Genomic DNA, 17,109 nt, shown 5'->3' on the forward strand with positions numbered 1-17,109 from the left:
AGAGTTTGGTGGTATCACACAATTGTTGAAGAACAAAATGTTGAGCTTCAAATCTCACATCTTATATATAAAAAAACAATAATATTTTTAAATATACCAAAAGAGTTATGATGGATACCCCGTACCGGGTACCTAGAGGCATTCTCATACTCGTCCCATTACCCTAACAGGTAGAGGTTGTCTCATACCTTTTTATATAGTGTATGGATAGTCCGATTAGGATTAGGTAGTGTCGGGTACTCATGGGTACAGTACCAGTTGCCATCCCTACTAGTTTCCTATACTTGTAAAAAAAACTTTATTTTCCCATATACTTTTAAAATATCTTATTTAGCTTTTGCATTTTTTTGAAGTGATCTATTAATTCATTGAAATCTGCGTGGCAAAGTAATGACAAATTTTGAAAAAGTAAAATTGTGTACGCTTTAAGAAAAGTGAGAAGGGCAAATAGATTACTTTAAGAAAATTCAAGAGGCTAATAGGTACGTTTAAGAGAGTTAACATATCACTTTAAACAAGTTCGGAAGGTAAATGGAAGCTTTCAAAATGAAAGAGGCAATTGAGTTTTTTGGACAAATAAAAATGGGCAAAGATGTATTAAGCCATAAGCAAAGATATAATTATATAAGGTACAAATTTAGGTCTATGGTTACTAGAGAGAGTTTATTGAGATTCCACATACATAGTAGTCCAATCTTAATATCTAACTTTCAATAAATGGTGCAATATCAAACCTTGATAAAAAAAAATATGAGTTTTTTCTGTGTAATTTCAAGTTTTGATCACCATCTAACCTTCAGCGTTCTAAGCACCAAATGCTTGAAATTATGCATCTTTCATTAATGAAAACATTCATCTTCCATTAAGAAGATTTGAAATTGTATGCAGATCTTGGCGGACTGGAAATCACAACAGCAGGTGTGGGAAAAACCTGGTAGCACCTCTATGGGTGGGACTGCTGGCCACGGAAATTCTTTCCATTCCCAAAGGCGAGGATCGAACCCTGGACCTTTGGTTAAGGGAGGAAGAGCCTTTACCACTCTACCACAACCCCGTGGTTTGTCAAAACCTTATATTTGAATGTGATGCGACGTGGTGGATAAGTTCAACTCTTATACTGCTGATTTGTCAGATTTCGGCACTATTACTCATGATTGTCATTTCATACTCTCTATTTGACCCCACTGTTCGGTGTCTTACTCTCCTCATTCAGCAAATGGGGTTGCACATGCCATTGCACGACATGCCCTTTCTAATGCTAATGAGTTTGATTCTTTTATTATTCCAAGCTGGCTAATAGCTGCCATTTGTAAGGAATCATTTCAAGTTGAACGAAGACATTGTACTAATGGAAAGGAGTCCAAAGATGGTTCCATTAATGTCATTAATTGCAAATTTACTTGTGACGCTGCCTCAAGCTGCATTTCATAGTGCAGCCAAAACAGAGTTGTAGAATAGAATAAGGTATAGCTTTTTGTCAACTATCATTTAATAAAAAATTATTAATATATTTTTGAATATAATTTTAGAATAAGATTGGTAAAAATAAAATGTTAAATTTGAAAAAGACATACATAATTGGGTCGGGCGGACAATATTCCTTGAGGGCGGCTTCGACAAGAAAATTTGATTTTAGGCATTTAGTTTCTAGAAGGGTATAAATTAGCCGTTTGATATTGAATTTTCTTTGCTTGAGAATTTGAAATGACTATGAAATATTAACGAAAATCTTAATAAAAGGTAGCTTACTTTCTTTGCTACGGCTTAATAAAAGAGTTTCAAGTTTATTGTTAGACTTTTATGGAATCTTATGTCCAACATTTACTACACAGATTGATTTCAAGTTTTATTAACGTATAATGAGTTGTTTCTTATTAACAAAAGATGTGATAATTCAAGGCTTATTGATCTCATACCCGTCTCATACCTTTTTATATAGTGTATGGATAGTCCGATTAGGGTCAGGTAGTGTCGAGTACTCATGGGTACAGTACGGGTTGCCATCCCTACAAGTTTTCTATACTTGTGTACGCTTTAAGAAAAGTGAGAAGGACAAATAGATTACTTTAAGAAAATTCAAGAGGCTAATAGGTACGTTTAACACTACAAGAAAAATAGTAATTAGCAACCAATGTTTGAAACCAGATTAAAATTGGTTGCAATATTGCCACCCGTATGGTTGCAAAGCATTGTCATTGGTTGCAAATGTGAGAAGTAGATTTCTTAAATACATTTGAGACCAAAATTCTGGTTTCAAAGTTTTGTTGGTTGTAAACATTGCAACCAGACACGTCTCAACATATATTTTCTGGTTGCAATTTATCTATGCCCTAAATTTCAATTTTATTAAACCCAATTTTAGAGAACAAAACTTGTTCATAAACCTGATTCCCATTTCTCCAAGCCAACAGTTAGGGTTGTAAACGAATCGAGCCGCTATTATGCATCATTTAGTGATCGGCTCGATACAAGTTCGATCAAGTTTGGCTAAAAAAAAACTCATGAAAGAAAAACGTTTATTTTTTTTGTAGGTTTTTAAATCAAAACTATATAATTTTAAGTAATAATATTGTTTATATTTAATACTGTAATTATAATTTGATATTTAAAAAAAAAACAAAAAATAATTTGATATATTTAACTTAAATAATATTATAACACTTGCTAATATTTCTAATTATTTACTCTGTGTACCCAGTACGACTTATTAAAAAAAAGTAATATTATTTTATAATTTGGTATATAAAAGAGTAAAGTAATGTTTTAGGGTTTTATACAGTTTTTCTTATCTCATTTCCGCCTCCATCGAACTGTTTTCTTCCGTCTTCCTCAGTTTTCCATTTTTGCTTCCACTGTCTTCTTCAATCCTCCATCTCTGGTCGACCGCCAAATCCTCTTTATCTCAGTTATCCATCTCTTGCCGACTGCAGTAAAACTCTTCACCTCAGTTTTCCCATCTCTCGCCGATCGCCGTAACCCTCTTCCCCAGTTCTCCATCTCTCACGGATCGTGAATCGTCTCAGTTTTCCACCAGTCACGTCAACTGAACTCGTAACTGTTATAAGGTGGGTTATCTTTATATTTTTTATTTATACATCTGTCTTAAATTAGCGTTCAAAAATCCAGTAGAAATATTGAAGTTCTTAATTCGAACTTTACCTCTGCTTGAGCTTGTTTATCTTCCTCTGTTTAGCTCAAAATCTTCATTCACTTTTCATCTTAATTTTATAGAAAAATTATACATTATGGTTCTGAGTTAGCCTCTGTTTCCATTCTGGTTTCTCTTATAAAGGTAGATTATTGTGTTTTTGGTTGCAGAAAATTGGGGGTTTTCACCAAGAGTGGACTTCTGAATTGCAATTGGTCAATGGTGGGGTTTTTATTTGTTGGCGAATATCTGGAGGCTTTTGGTTAATGGTGAGATTTTTCAAAATAGTCTGTTATGCAGCAACATCCTAATGTGATTTTTTTAATAGTCTGTTAGTATTATTTCAGTCAAATTGGAACTACATTGTACTTAAGCCTTGATTTAGGGTTAATTTTGATACTCATTTGAGCTGTATCTTACTAGAAAGAAGTTTTATTTCAGGTAGTAAATGGATGGATGTGTCATGCGTATCATATATGCCTACATTAGAAACGCCAGAATTAGTGAGAAATAAGTTAATGCACTATGGAGATAGGATTTTGAACCCCCTATAACAACCACGAGTCAATAAACCATCTTGCAAACTTAATGAAAATAAATAAAAGGGGCACTATGGAGTTATAGAAGTGTAGAGATTGATGTATAGGTTTTGTTGTTTTCTTGACTATGTGTTCAGCTTTAATTCTCTTATCCATGATATTTTTGGATGCTTCTTTTTAAGGCAACTGGCACTTAAAACTTGTCTATTTGAATTCAGGTCATGTATTTTACTATTGCGGATGGCTTTCAAGTTTCAACTGGGTATTACTTAAGTGGAGTTGATAGGTATTTACACAATTATGAATATACTTTAGGGGAGTTGATAGATATTTACACAATTTATCAACGACTCCCCATATCCCATGAGAAGTTGAAATTGGCATCCCCTTACTACTTGTGTTTTCCTTAATTGAATTGCATATTTAAGTTTCATCAACACATATTTTGAATGTGCATGGCAGATATGACATTTAGCTTGAATGCCCTCCATGGGATGCATCAGATCAGGAAGGGTTTTTGGGCAGGAGCATGTGATTCTAGTAATGCCCCTGCTTTTAGGAACTACACCATCAAAAAGGGAGATAAGATAGATTGATGGGAATTTGGTGTAAGCCTTGTACAAAGTCTTTTTTTTTTTTTTTTCTTAAAAGGCATCGCTTGCACACCTTATCTTATGTATTCCCTTTGTTATGGAAGGTAACAAGTTAAGTGGAAGTGGAGTTAGTGCAAGTGTCAGTGCTGAACTGTACGGGAGAGATGTAATCAGTCTTAAAAAGATCATCAATGATTTGTATAAGAACTCTGACATCAAACCTTCACTTGTAGCACGTGGAGGATTATTTTATAAGCTGTGGTATGCTAAGTTTCTTCAACTTTCTGGCACACGCAACTTCAATATTATGATTCGTCACATATGCAACTTAGGTCGAGGTAGGCTGCTGTGGTGCCAAAATCATTTCATTGTGACTAAAATGAAGAATCTGTTTATGATGACTGCTATGTGTTGAAATATTACATATGTTTCATGAAAGTTTAAAACACAGTTGATTTTATATGCACTGCTTTATAAGTCTTCTAAATCACGGTCTTATTGGTCACTGCTATACGATACTTCCTTTCATGAATTTGATTTGTTTGTTAATGTTATACACCCTGCCTGACAGTATCTTTGTGAAACTAAATTGCTACTTTAAACTTAGTAGACCGTAAGTCGGGACAGTATGTCGTTTCAGTTGCATCTCATTATTACCGGGACTGTATGTTTCTTCCTAGAAATACAAGAGTAACTCTTCATCTTTAGGTCCCAAAGTTAACTATTCAGTTACCTCTTATGCTAATACACAAACTCATCTTCAGTCTATACAGGATATGCTTAATGATTTCAAGAGTGGACTCATTTTTATAGAGCATCCAAAGCGCATAGATGAACGTCATCAATGGAAGGATCAATCGCTTCAAGGTTTGCATTTGCGTGTTAATGCATGAGGTTAACGAGCTTCGAGGACGATCGATAGATATAGAGACACAAATTGGTCCATCTTTAAGGCAAATCCAAATCACTTTTGATCGACTTTACAACTTGGAGAGGATAGATTTTTTTTTTGAAAGAGGGATCGACTTTACAACTTGGAGAGGATAGATTGTTTTTTTGAAAGAGGGTGGATATCGAACCCATGATCCCCACCCTAATTTGATATTAGAGTTGTACAGAGTTATATATGCTCATTTTGGTGATTGTAGTATATGCCATGAATGTATGACTTGACTAGTTTATTATTATGAGACCTTAAGAATATGTGTATAATTTTAATTGTTTATTCGAAATGTTCTTTTGTTTATTAATTATATTGTTTGTTTTAGTAATTATATTGTTTGTTTTATCATGGAAAAAGTATATATATAAAAAAGCTGTCCAGAATTCAAAACAATGCCGTCACTAATCCGAAGGTATAATGTTGGTTGATGAAGTGAGCTGTCAACTTTCCGTCCAAAAACTTTGGTTGAAAAGTCGTCGGTGAAATTTGCAACCGGATTCTTTGCAACCAAAAGCTAGGTTCTAACAACATTGACATACAAATCTGAAGTTGGATATTGAAACCAAATAATGGTTGTAAAAAAACAGTTTGTAACTTTGCCACCAACTTAACAACCAATAAAGTGGTTGCAAACTTTGCTACCTTAAAGCTAGATTTGGTTTCAAAAATTTAGCAACCTAGCAATTACCAACCGATTCATTTTGGTTGCTAAAGATACAAATCTGGTTGCAAAAACGTGTTAGAGACCGATTTCGCAACCAGATTTTTGGTTGGTAATTACAGTTTTTCTTGTAGTGTAAGAGAGTTAACATATCACTTTAAACAAGTTCGGAAGGTAAATGGAAGCTTTCAAAGTAAAAGAGGCAAGTGAGTTTTTCGGACAAATAAAAATGGGCAAAGATGTATTAAGCCATAAGCAAAGATATAATTATATAAGGTACAAATTTAGGTCTATGGTTACTAGGGAGAGTTTATTGAGATTCCACATACATATTAGTCCAATCTTAATGTCTAACTTTCAATAAATAGTGCAATATCAAACCCAGATAAAAAAAAATGTGACTTTTTTCTATGTGTAATTTGAAGTTTTGATCACCATCTAACCTTCAGCGTTCTAACCACCAAATGCTTGAAATTATACATCTTTCATTAATGAAAACACTCATCTTCCATTAAGAAGATTTGAAATTGTATGCAGATCTTGGCGGACTGGAAATCACAACAGCAGGTGCGGGATGTCGCCGGGAGCAGCTCAGTTAGGAGTGAAATTGGATGGGAAAAACCTGGTAGCAGCTACACAAAATGCAATTGTGATGCGTCTACGTTTATGGCTGAAGATAAATCGAGTATGGGAGCCGTTCTTCGCAGCTCTGATGGCAGCTTCATGGCCTGCTACAGCGCCTGGAATGATAGCTTGTTTACTACAGATATCGTTGAAGCCATCGCTCTACGCCAGTCCATACGCTGGGTCCTCTCTGAACTGCCAAAACCTTATATTTGAATGTGATGCGAAGCGCTTGGTGGATAAGTTCAACTCTTATACTGCTGATTTGTCAGATTTCGGCACTATTACTCATTGTAGATACCCATTTTGTCCGGGGTAAATTTTTATTTTTTATAATTTTATCCTTTTAGCGAATTTATTTCATAAATATTCACATTGCATGTATGTACTAGATATACCGATATTTCGCTATATTTAGTACCTATATTTTTTATAAATTGTTCTTAATTACATTTTACAAAAAGGAAAATTATATTCGTATAGTTCGTAAAATTAGCTAAATGTTTATATCATAAAGATAAAATCAATTATTAATTTTTAAAAAAATGTTACTTATGTGTTTAACTAGGTATGTTTGAAATAATATTGTATTTTATTTCACAGGGTTGTATTAAAAATGTAGCCATGTGTAGACTAGTTATAATATTTAATTTTTGGTTGTGAACCCTTGATCAAGTAATAAAAACATAATTGAGTTTCAAAATAAAATAGAGGAAAACAAAAAGAATAAAAAGGAAATAGAAAAATATGATTTTTATTAATAAATTTCAGCAATTACAAATGAAATCCCAACCGGCCCCAAACCCATTCTAATAGGCCCTTAAGATCCAGGATCCATACAACCAGTAAACACATCACAAATACAACCTAAAATACAATAAAATGAATAAATCTTGGTGGGCAAACAGATGCCACACCACGTTGATTGACCACCACTTGGCCACTGAATAAGCTTTGTTGTACAAATTAATAGAGAGCCACGCCACTCGAACGAATCTGTTGGCTCTCTATTAGAGCCAAGAACAGACAGCAAAAGGGGACTTCGAGGGGGAACTTCAGGTTCTTTCCTCTGGATCTGGACCTCTCTTCACTTCTTATTAAACTGCAACAGGAGGATTTTTGGACACTTCTCCAATGCAGACCTTCCTATTTTTCTTCTTCATCTTCATCATCTTTACTTCTTAAAACTTCAAAACCCTGTCAAACGAAGGCGTTTTCAACATCAATAAGCAAGGCCAGTAATAACGAAGGAGAGAATTCAGCCAGAATTATCAAATAAAAAACAATATCAGCAATAACCAGGCAGAGAATCCAACCGGATTCATCAAACAGAAAAAACAATAGAAAGAAGAAGGCGGGGAACACAAGCGGTCCTTGAGTAAAAAAGGGGTCACAGACAAAAGAAACAAGGGACGGACTGCGTTTGTTCTCTTGTCTTCAGGTAAAATTTCTTCTTTTATATACAAATCTAAGTCTCTGTAACATTAGTCCATCACCTATCACTAAGAAAACACATGGTAGAGGAGCTTTGGGGAGTGCCTATGCTATAGGGATAAACCGACTTTTCTCTCATTTCATTTGTATTGTCCTCTGAGGATTTTTGGGGAGTTCCTATGCTATATGAACAAACCAACTTCGCTCAGAAGGTCTTTAAATCATCTGTATTGTCATTAAGAAACACAGTAAATGAATGGAAGGATATGCTATATTCTTTCGCATCATTTTAAGTCCTCCAACTGTGCATTCAAAACACCAACAATACATTTTACAGATTCATGTCTTATCTAATATGAAATGAAAACTTTTAGCTACTGATGTAATCCTGAACCAAATGTTAACTATCTATTTTACACTTACAACTCAAATCCCCTCACCATCTTCAGACTTAAGGAAAACGTCAAAAAATACCCCTAATGAATCATATATGAGCCACAGAAATTTAGCATATTAATTACTAATTTCCATTGCAATAATATCATCCCACAAAAGCATACAGACGTGTGCAAGCAATCTGCCACAGTCAAATTTCTAAGCCTAAAACTATCCCAATGGTAAACATAAAATTCTATTTAAATATCATCCTGCTGTCAATTTGCTTTCACAGACGAACAAAGGACTTAATATCCCAAATTGTATGCTTTAAATTTGATGGAAAAGGAACCGTACCAAACAGACGGTAGCACTTGAAATCAGCGAGTCATCTAGAGAACGATGCGCGAGCCATTCAAATGGTGACCGCAATCAGGCCCTTTGGGTTTTTCTTTTCAGTTGATGAATCTGTCCAGGTCCTAGCATTCACAAAAAGAAAGCGAGATTAAAAGAAATGAAATCAAATAAACAAATAGAAATCAACCATGAAAATCACTAACAACGAAACAGATTCTTAAAACACAACCAAATCTAAGCGAATTCTAGGAAAAGAAAAAAGAGAAATCAGAAAGCATAAGAGGAAATAAAGAACAGGGATATAGAAATCGGACAGATAGGAACTTATACCTCTGGGAACCACGGTTGATTTCCGAGGAGCCTGCATGTTCAGATCATAAGAGTACCAGGCACCGATTTAAACGAGAGAGAGAGAGAGAGAGTAGAACGGCGACCACTAGGAGGGGTAGGCGTCGTTAGAATCACCATCACCGTTCAAGAGGAACCCACTGTTAATCCGCGCCGTCGCCGTCCAAAGAGCAGACGCCATGGGTAAGAGCTCTAGGTTTTTCGGCCCTGGATGAAGAAGAAAAGTGGCTGGAAAATAGGAAGGAGAGTTATAATTTGGGGGTTAGGTTTAAAAGATTAAGGTGAATCCTATATGAGAAAATGAGACTCAAAATGTTAGGCAAGTGGGCTTTGGATTGAATTAAATTTAGTCCACGAATTCGTTAAGTTTATTACTTGATCCTTTTTTTTAAATAATTTGTTTGGGAAAAACTAGTAGTTGCAGCAGAAAATGAATTTTTTTTTATATAGCTCAATTAATGGTTGGATAAAATTATAAAAATGATGAAAGCTAAAAAAAACAAATCAAATAAAGGTTTTGAAATTGTTAAGAAATTTAAAATCGATCCAAATTAATAACAAAAACGGCTCAATTCATACGTCTATGCTATAGGGGTATGAAAGCGGTCAAAATCAAATTATCGAAATGAGACGACTTACTTTATACGCCTATGTTATAGGGGTATAAAGTCGGTCAAAATAAATAAATAATTTAGAACGGTTCAATTCGTACCTCTATGTCATAGAGGTATGAAATGAACCAAAATAAAATTAAACGACTCAATTCATACGTCTATGCTATAGGGGTATGAAAGCGGTCAAAATCAAGTTAATTAAAATAAAACGGCTCAATCCATACCTTTATGTTATAGAGGTATGGAACCGGTCAAAATTAAAATTAAAATTAATGAAATGGCTCCGATTTATACGCCTATGCTATTGGGGTATGAAAGTAGTCAAAATGTAACTAACTCAAATTAAATGGTCCAAACCCATACGCCTTTATTATAAAAATATATATATAAAATAAAGAGAAATGAATCGAATAAATCAAATAAGTTTAATGCCAAAAAAATCACATCTTTTAGTACCAATTTTGGGCGGGGTAGGGTGATTACTCAAAGTTTTCTTCCCTACACGTAACCGACAAACGAACTTAAAATCTCTATTTTGCAGACCCCCTTATCCATTAAAATATATCTAATTTCGGCGTCCAATCACGCCTTAATTTTATTGGTGGCGACTCTGCTGGGGACCCGTCAAGCTAATTTAAGATGTGATTTCTATTAATTTGCTTATTGGTTTTATTTGATCTATTTCTTTAATATATATGATGTATATTTTTTTTATTATTGTTATTTCATGTTTTTATCGATTAATATTTATCACATGGTACGGTTCATATAATCACCCCCACTATCACACGAGCACTCAAAGGCCATGCTATGGTCTTACCCTTTCTAGGATATTAGGACGAGAACAAAGTAAGGGTGCCGCCATGGGAAACCTGGTTAGGCCCGTGAAACGTTCTCAACTCAAGCTGCCTTTCAGCCAGGTTCTTGGTTAGAAGGATTTTGCTAAAGCCTTGGTTCAAGGGTTTAGTATCAAAAAATGGCTTGAGACCCCAAACAAACTCTTATATCCACCCGTTAGAATTAGACCAAAAGCCACCCCGTAGAAGCTTCCTATTTTTATACAATGGTACTATCTAGGAATAAATCATTCTGTCACGATTTTATTTTAAACCAGGATTTACATTATGATTGTTGTATATCTAGTAGGTACAATAATTATCGATTTATTTATATAGATATTAATTCGTTTAATTTAATTACTATATAAATATTTTTAATGTAAATATGTTATTACCCTTCTAAAAAAATTTCAAAAAAATAGAATAGTTTTTCACTTTTATTCCAAATTAATTTGATTAATAATTAATATACTTTTTGAAAAAAAAATTGATTATTTTTTATAAATGTAAAAATAAATTTCATTAATTTCACAAGTCGGTTTATTAAATATATTAAAAGGCGAATTAAAAAAAAAAATTAATTTTAGTTTTTTTTATGCTTTTAAATCATATTCTTTTTTTTATCTAAAAAAAAGCGCATTCTTTTTTTAAAAAGAAATAATTTTTTTTAATTGAAAACTCATTAATTTGTAAATCCATTTTTTATAGACTATATAAATCAGTATATTAAGTGATTTAAATATTTATATACATAGATGTGTTTTGAAAAGGTATGGATAGATATGAAATTGGTTTCTTTAAATGTTGGGTTATTGACATAAAAAAGAAATGTTAGGCTATTAAAATAAAATGAAAAGAAAAGAAAAAGCAATTTTTTTTTTTAATGATGAGTACCTTTTCCTTTTAATAAATTTTTAAGTATAGCTTGAAAAATAATTTAAATAGACATTTTTTCTTTTGTAAGAGAGGTCTTTATATCAAGTGACAATTCTTTCCAAAGTTTCATTTTATTTGTCATACCATTTTTTTTTCTTCTGGAAAATATTTCAATAGCTTCTACTCATTGATCCTCAATTCGTTATATATGTCTATTCATTCATGATAGTTATGTTTTATATCATTTAAATTAGAAGTCAATTCACAGTTGTAGTTTGTCTTAATTCCATAGTAACTAATAAATTCTATAATAGATGTATGTAATTTATTATCGGTCAGGTTTTGACGGATAAGAAAATTATTCTCTGTTAATCTAGTCTTGACCTCTAATAAAAAGTGGTTCGGAACTCCAAATTTTCCTTTGTCTATTTTCAACTATTGTAAAAAAAATAAAATAAAAAACTCTTGAAGAATTCTTCAAAAAAAAAAAAAAATCATTGACATTTCTTTAAAACATTTGCATTTTTTTGTTAATATCATTTTTTACTCAATACTTAAATAAATAAATGTTCAGTTTTTTAATCTTTTTTTTAATCTATTTTATAGAAAAAAAAACAAAAAAAGTGTGTGGTTATTATTATTTGGCTCATTCATAGAATTCAAGAAAAATCGAAGATCATTGGTAGATAATTATTAGAAGAAGTAAGCATGGATCTTGAACATGTAGCTCAAGTGTCGGATCCATAAGAGAAAATGCAAAAATGACGACGAACTTGGTTGAAGATTAAAATGGGGTATGTCAACCTTCCGAAGCTTTATTGATACCGCACTCAAAATGACGGCCGAATGAAACTGAAGAACCAAGATGTTTGATAGAAGAGGTTTCTCTTTAGCCATAGAAATTTGGTTTGTAACTTCTACATTTCTTGTAAAAAAAAAGAAGGGGAGATAGTTAGCATTGTGTTGCTAGAATTTTGCCCAAATTCAGGGAAGAAATTGTAAAAATAGATATTTATTACAAATGTTCTCGGGATTATCATTTTTTAATGAATGCACATTATTATTTTCATGTCATGCCTTAGTATCCTATCTCTTTCTTCGATATATCATAATACTCACCATATGTTGTACATATCCATATTTACAAAATGACCATAAATAATTTGAGAAATTTAGTGTTTATGAATAAAGGAAAGATTTTCATTATTCGGGCACACCTAGTAACAAAGACGATTTCAGACTCCGGCTCATGTTGATCCTATAGACCAAAAGAAGGAAAAACCAAAAGAATCTTCAGAGAACCAGTTGATGTGATTGTTGACTCAGATATTAAGAAAATCAAATGAGATTTATGCAACTGAAAGTCAATTTCAGATATCTCACTCTAGAGTATGTAATATGTTAATGATTCATGCATGTTTTAGAGAAATTATCTTGATTAATAGATTAAATTAATTTTGTAACTCTATAACTTATTTGATTATTCATCGAAGCGAAATACCTAACTAATCATGATTAGGGAAATGACCTAGGCCTTCTTTGAATCGTTCATTCAACCTTTAACCCACCCTTACATTATATTCCTTTGTTCACCCTTTGAGCCCTTATAGCCTTTTTTTATTCATATCACCGACTTTTCATTTCCATAAAGGTCTTCCGAAGCAAGAAAGCCAGTGGATAGAAGAGATGAGTTAGAAAAAAATATTGGCACCACAAAATCTTACTTCAAGATGATTTGAGTGAAATCATCTGGAACAATTCAAAATGTCGGATCAATGAAAAAAAAAAAAAGCCCGCTAGATTGAATCCTGCAAAGGCAATCTAGGCAACAGTTAGGGCGAGAGAAAAAAAAGAAAGAAAATGCCTGATAGATTGAAAACTAGCAAAGAACAATCTATGCAAAAATTAAGGCAAAAAAAAAAAGAAGAAAAAAAAGAAGAAAGAAAGAAAATATATGGTGACATCAAGATATGGTACAATGTATGAAGTCAAGATGATGATCAAAATGAATCTTCGAACCTTACAAATCAAAAACTGAATTCCTTTATGATGATATAAGACCTTTCGAGTCATCCAACTTTCTTAATAGACATACCCATTTTTCATCTCTTCCAACTACTACCCCCAACCTCTACATGACCTAAAAAGTCCGTTTGATCCCTAATCATGATTTTAGTTATGGATAGTGGAGAGGAATATAAAATAAGCATATGGTAGTGTAAATTCAAAATTAATTTGGTTTAATAATCTTGAAATTTTACTTAACTGCATGTTATCATAAACATTGATTGAGAAAGATGAAATTATGATCAAGATGGACACATCGAACAAGGATAGGAGTTAGGGTGTTCCTTCGTCAAATGGTATGAGGACTACTCTCATCATTCAAAGAAAAATGTTTACTCAAGAACTATTGAGAGTTTATCAAGATCAACAACTACATATGAGATTTCAGTGACATATATTTGTTCATGACGTGTCCAAAAATTCGAGCAACGTACCTAAAGAAGATAAATCAAGCCAGACAATGGAATGAGTACGTCTTAAAAAGGACATACAAAATGAAAAAATGATTGGAAAGAAAGTGAAAAAAAATAAATTTGGCCTGTTAGGTTGAAGACCCGCAAGGGCGGCCTAACTAGAAAATAAATGGCAATAAGATAAAAAGCCCGCTGAGTGAGAAAATTACAAAGGACAACTCAGGCAAAAATTAGGGCATGCTAAGTCGAAAACCCGTAAAGGGCGATTTAGGCAAAATTTAGAGCACACTCCACTTTGGGGGCATCAAAGTAAGACGACATTTGATTCTGATGAAAAATTGGTTATTCGACGACAATGTGGGGGCACTCGAAGTGAGATAGCCAATGAAGATTCAAGATTTGGGACAATGACATCATGTAAGAATGTGTGAAACAATGAAATCTTCCTTGTTTCATGATCATTAAAAAAAAATCAAATAACTTTATGGTCAAAATCTCTTTTCGATAAGACCTTTTGAGCCACATCTCACAATGAAAAATCCCACATCGCCCAGGTATGACATTCATTTTTCAACAACACATAGTTTTTGTGCTTATACTTTACTCCATTCCTTGCCAAATCCTTGCCCTGAAAATGGTCTTATGCATTCATTAAATAATTATGATTCTGAGAACATTTGAAATGAATATTTTCCAATTCTAGTTTCATGTTTGCTTTGAACAGCGAATTATCGAGATAGTGCTCAAATTTTTGTGGTTCATACATTCATACACGTCATAGTTACCAATGGGCTATGAAAAGGACAATTCTCCAGAAACTTAAGCATGCACAACTGATGGATATTTGGGGGCAATGTAGGTGATCATTTTAGCAAAATTGCACTCCTTTTGAGTCAAGAAGCCAATAGAGGAAAAATCGGGGGCAAGTTACCTTTTGGTATGGTTTGAAAAAAATACACATTATAAGGGACCATAATCTTCAATAGCATAGAGATTTCAAGATTAGAAGAGCTGATTATTCTTCATGGAAATGAGTTTTCCTGATTCAACACGACTATCGGACGAGGTCACTGACCCCATACGAAATTTTGGAAAGGATACTCTTAAACCTCTTCAAGAAGAAATTTTTCATATTGAAAGCATGTTTATCCGATTCGAAGAAGCAATCGTCTACTACAGGTGGAGGCATGAGCACATGAATTTTGGCCAGATTAAGCTGAGATCCCGGAAAACATTCCAGATATTTCTTGGATTTTATAGATATGAATGAGCCAAATGAGTACTTATGTGAATATAAATTTAATATTAACCATTTTTTTAATCTCATTATGAATATTTCAAAAAAAAAAAAAAAAGAAAAAACATCCAGTTGCATAAAAGTACATTTTTCTTGAAGGTTCCTCTAGTGACATTTTCGTAAAAAAAATTTATATTTAGAATAGAAACTTGTTTTCCTTTTGGATCCGATGAGGTCAGGCCTCACAAGTCATTTCTATAAATTTTTGTTGCTCTTTGAGTCATTTCAGTTAAAGATATAGGTTTTGTTGCTTTTTGAGTGCATTGAGACCAAGCCTCATAATTCATTTTATTCAAATAATAATTACAAAAAACCCTCTTTTGGATCGATGAGAGTCTCACAATTCATTTATATCCAATGTATAATTTTTTGTTGCCATTTGAATCATTTCTATTCATGATATACATTTTTGTTACTCTTTGAGTTATTTCTATTCGTGATATACAATTTTGTTGCTCTTTGAGTCATTTTTATTCAAGATATAGATTTCCGTAGCTTTTTATTCCATTGGGATCAAGTCTCAAGATTCATTTCTATTCATGAAATAAATTTTTGTTGCTCTTTGAGTCATTTCTATTCAAGATATAGATTTTGGTTGCTTTTTTAGTCCCTTGAGACCAAGTCTCACGATTCATTTTATTCAAAATAACAATAATAAAAAAACCATCTTTTGGATCTGATGAGGTCAAGTCACGCAATCTATTTCTATCCAATGTATAAATTTTTGTTGATCTTCGAGCCATCTCTATTCAAGATAGAATATCCCCTTCGAGTTCCTCGAGATCAAGTCTCAGGATTCACTTCTATTAAAATATCCTCGTTTGAATTCATTGAGATCAAATATCAGGATTCACTTCTATTCAAGGTAAAATTTATCCTTTGTGAATTCCTCAAGACCAAGTCTCGGGATTCGCTCTCATTCAAAGTAGAAAACTATTTTCAAAAGTCAAATTTGATAAGATCATGCATCTTTTGGGTCGGTGCCTATTCAATATAAGAATTTGTTCTTCTTTAAAATCTCTTGAAATCGTGTATATTTCGAGATCAAATTTTATTCAAGATGGAAATCATTGTTGTTTTTGTTAATCCTTTGAGATCTGATCTCACGATTAGTTTCTATTCAACATAAATGTTTGTTTTTCCAATTCTTCGAGATCAAGTCTCAAAGTTCACTTTTACTCATGATAGAGTTTACCCATTTGAAATTCATGATGTTAGGTCTTTAGGGTCACTCTTATTTAACAACCAATTCTTTCGAAGATTTTTTTTTTTATTGTGTTGAAATCTCATATTCATATCGCCTTTGAAATAAATGTTTCTCTTATAAAGACACTCATCTTAACTTGCGGGGAGCCGCTCTAAAAGCTCGCGGGGAGCCGTTAAATCTCATCAACACTTGCGGGGAGCCGCTCTAAAAGCTCGCGGGGAGCCGTTAAATCTCATCTCAACTTGCGGGGAGCCGCTATAAAATCTCGCGGGGAGCCGTTAAATCTCATCAACACTTGCGGGGAGCCGCTATAAAAGCTCGCGAGGAGCCGTTAAATCTCATCATAACTTGCGGGGAGCCGCTCTAAAAGCTCGCGGGGAGCCGTTAAATCTCATCTCAACTTGCGGGGAGCCGCTCTAAAAGCTCGCGGGGAGCCGTTAAATCTCATTAACACTTGCGGGGAGCCGCTCTAAAAGCTCGCGGGGAGCCGTTAAATCTCATCTTAACTTGCGGGGAGCTGCTATAAAAGCTCGCGGGGAGCCATTAAATCTCATCTTAACTTGCGGGGAGCCGCTATAAAAGCTCGCGGGGAGCCGTTAAATCTCATCTCAACTTGCGGGGAGCCGCTCTAAAAGCTCGCGGGGAGCCGTTAAATCTCACCAACACTTGCGGGGAGCCGCTCTAAAAGCTCGCGGGGAGCCGTTAAATCTCATAATAACTTGCGGGGAGCCGCTATAAAAGCTCACGGGGAGCCGTTAAATCTCATCAACATTT

General features: G+C 33.7%; 2 long non-coding RNA genes across 2 annotated transcripts; one reads left to right on the top strand and one right to left on the bottom strand.

Annotated features, from left to right (window-relative positions):
- Positions 1–2,793: 2,793 nt before the first annotated feature.
- On the top strand, positions 2,794–5,496 carry LOC136223544 (uncharacterized). The gene is made up of 6 exons (XR_010686013.1): positions 2,794–3,065; positions 3,319–3,417; positions 3,906–3,973; positions 4,150–4,295; positions 4,385–4,541; positions 5,045–5,496. It is a non-coding gene; the product is annotated as an uncharacterized lncRNA (long non-coding RNA).
- Positions 5,497–7,235: 1,739 nt separating this feature from the next.
- Positions 7,236–9,364, bottom strand: LOC136223586 (uncharacterized). Its single transcript, XR_010686017.1, has 3 exons — positions 9,005–9,364; positions 8,675–8,796; positions 7,236–7,705 (listed from the first exon to the last, which is right to left on the bottom strand). It is a non-coding gene; the product is annotated as an uncharacterized lncRNA (long non-coding RNA).
- Between the last annotated feature and the right edge of the window lie 7,745 nt (positions 9,365–17,109).

This window comes from Euphorbia lathyris, chromosome 3, assembly GCF_963576675.1.
Source record: "Euphorbia lathyris chromosome 3, ddEupLath1.1, whole genome shotgun sequence".
Taxonomy (NCBI): Eukaryota; Viridiplantae; Streptophyta; class Magnoliopsida; order Malpighiales; family Euphorbiaceae; genus Euphorbia; species Euphorbia lathyris.